Raw genomic sequence first — 2,916 nt, 5'->3', positions numbered from 1 at the left:
CAGATAGAGTTACTTTCGTATTTCTAATATTAGTAAGGATGAAGGAAGATCCCCTATCTTCCTAGTAATAGAGTTGGCACCCATCGTCAACAATGTTAGGTTTTCAGGACACGCTTAATGACCCATTTTCATCCTCATAAAAGAAGAGAAAAAGAACGCCGAAAGCAGAGGACGCTGCTCCGTTCGATCGTTACATTTCTATAATCTTTCCAGCCCGGTATTATGAAAATTCGATTGGCATGAGACATAAATAAAAAAAACTATACATATAATTAATATTATGTATGTAATTAATATATATTATTAAGTGTACATATACTATATAATCATTATATGAACACGTGAAGCAAAAACTTTGTACCCCTCGATTGGAGGAAAAAGGTTTGTGTGACGACGATCTGACGTCACGATCCTATACAAATAATATTTAGGACACAGAGTATATTTTACGATTGCAAATCGTTCTAATTCAAAACCCGTGTTACGGCAACTTACAATCGAATTAGTTCCCGCTTTACAGCCCCGTAAAACAAATAAGCCCATAATGAATTTAATCAACGCCACTGGTTACACTCCAGACCGGGTACTACTGCGAGTTTTCGAGACTATGTCATTACTTTGGATATTCATTTCATTAATTCTTTAGTAAATACAAGACTAACTATAAGATTAACAAGAAAATGTATATATGGAACAGATCTGTATAAGGCGAGTGACGGATGACGAGAGAATATTTTATAGGAATATAATTATACAAATATACACAGTATACCGCAGTACACCATATGACTCTCGCCATGATTTCATCTATTTTTTTAGATATGTATATATATGTTTGTTGTGATAACCTATATTCAAGGAATTCTGTTGAGCCACTTAGCGTAACAAGGTAATAAATAGTCAGACATCTTCTAAAATTTATAATTTTACACAATTAAAACAGACCACCAGACGGACACTTCGTTAAAAAGTTTACGTGGATATCTTAAGTCTCATCTAATTTTTCCTAATATCAAACGTTGGGATGGCACTCATTATTTTTCATATTCGATTTAAATGTGCTTTCTACAATATACAGTTGTTCAAGCATTGTTTTATATATGTATGTTGCTAATGGTACTGGCCAGGGGCTACACTCAGTTGGAAACATAAAACGACCATAATTAAGTCATTAATATGTTTGATTGACAACATGATGTATTCCGAGCCATTTGTTGTTCGCTTGCAGAAGTTTTGATAAAAGCTACGACAGAGCAAACCACAAAATGACCACACATCTGTTGAGCCCAATAATTTACATCCATCTTAATAGAGGCTACGATCGAGTTGATAAATTTGTTGTTGTCTGTCATAATGTTTATTTGATATTAAAATGTTCTGTATACAAAAATATATAATAAAATTCTTTAGAAAAATATAATATATGACATATAAAAGTAAGTGGCCAGTACTTCAGCAACAGAGTTCAAACCATAAAATGACCAGATCGAATAAGTCATCGGTGATACATTACTCATAATATTTTAAATTGTTAAACTGTTTCCAAAGTTTACATCCAATTTCATAGAGATCCACATATTTTTATGATCAGTTTAAACCACAAAATGACCAGAAGATACATGACGATACCATAATTGATAACCTTAAAGTTTTTTTATTTATTCCCTATATGTGGTTCAGTGATGGTTTAACAAAATAAGTTCTATACATTAGTCATTTCTGACATGCAATAGACAGCATTTGCGTGCTAGCAGCGTGCCATCTATCAGTTGGAGTTTTATATACGGAAGAATTCATATTTCCTTTAATCAACATATTCTTAATATATTTATCTACAAAATGTTAGTCAAGATAGACATTCAAATTTGATGCAAATATACAATTGAGTATATCACTAATATATACATAGATAAACTGAATTCTTCATTTTAAAGTTACGAGTAGTTTGTAAATATTTGATAAGCCTTTATCTCAATTATGGTAGCTATGTCAATGTTACATGATAATACACATGTATAATCGCGATAATTAAATACATTGATTTCATGTTAATTGATACTCATCCATCATACTCGTAAACGGGTTCTGCTTCTAACCTTCGGATTACGGTTTAAAATATTTACAAAAACGCAATAGGATAAACTGGTAAATGCTCTTTAAATGTTGATTCGACATCACTCCCATTTTGTATTTGCTTGATATATATATAGCTATGACTAGGTCTTCCTCTCTTTCTTTCTATTTTTCCTTCAGTAATAATTTTCATTAAATTCTTGTCGTATCAAGTGTCATAACATTTTTCCTCATCTATTTTCTATTGTATTCAATATTTAAGTACATAATAGCTTATTTTAAAAACTACGTTAGGAATTTTATTTTCTTAATAAAAAGGGCATATAATCTGACGGCCCACCTAATGGAAAACTGTAGCCATTGCCTACATACTTGAACAACATCAGGGACAAAGTAATTAATATAGAATAGGGCGAGAGGCGTTCGAGTTCGAATGGTAACGATTCTGGTAGATATTAATCAGAAGTTGAGTGGTTGTTTTGTGCAAACTTTGGTATTGACAAGTGGTCAATTAAGAAATAGTATGTTTTCGAACTTAACATACTTTGCACCGCGGTTGATTCCGCAATAATTTAAAAGAGATGGCGGCCGTCCCTTTTCTATTTTCTCTCGGGTTCATTACTTTCGTTTTTTGTTTTAATTCTAGATTCATGACCACAAGATCAAATAAAATTAAATCAAAATTTGTTTATGTGGGACATTTTAGTCGCTTATGAATGTGAAGTTAAATAAAAATAATTTCAGTAGAGTTTCCTGTTAGTTGTTTTTTTTCTTATATATTAAGGTTTAACATTAAATTAGAATTACGTGCATGAATAACTAATATCATGCATGTCTGTCAGA

This window comes from Achroia grisella, unplaced genomic scaffold (genome assembly GCF_030625045.1).
Source record: "Achroia grisella isolate CSIRO2021 unplaced genomic scaffold, CSIRO_AGI_Agris_v1 utg848, whole genome shotgun sequence".
In the NCBI taxonomy this organism is placed as follows: domain Eukaryota; kingdom Metazoa; phylum Arthropoda; class Insecta; order Lepidoptera; family Pyralidae; genus Achroia; species Achroia grisella.
The sequence above is the reverse complement of the archived record's forward strand: the minus strand, read 5'-3'. Positions refer to the sequence as shown.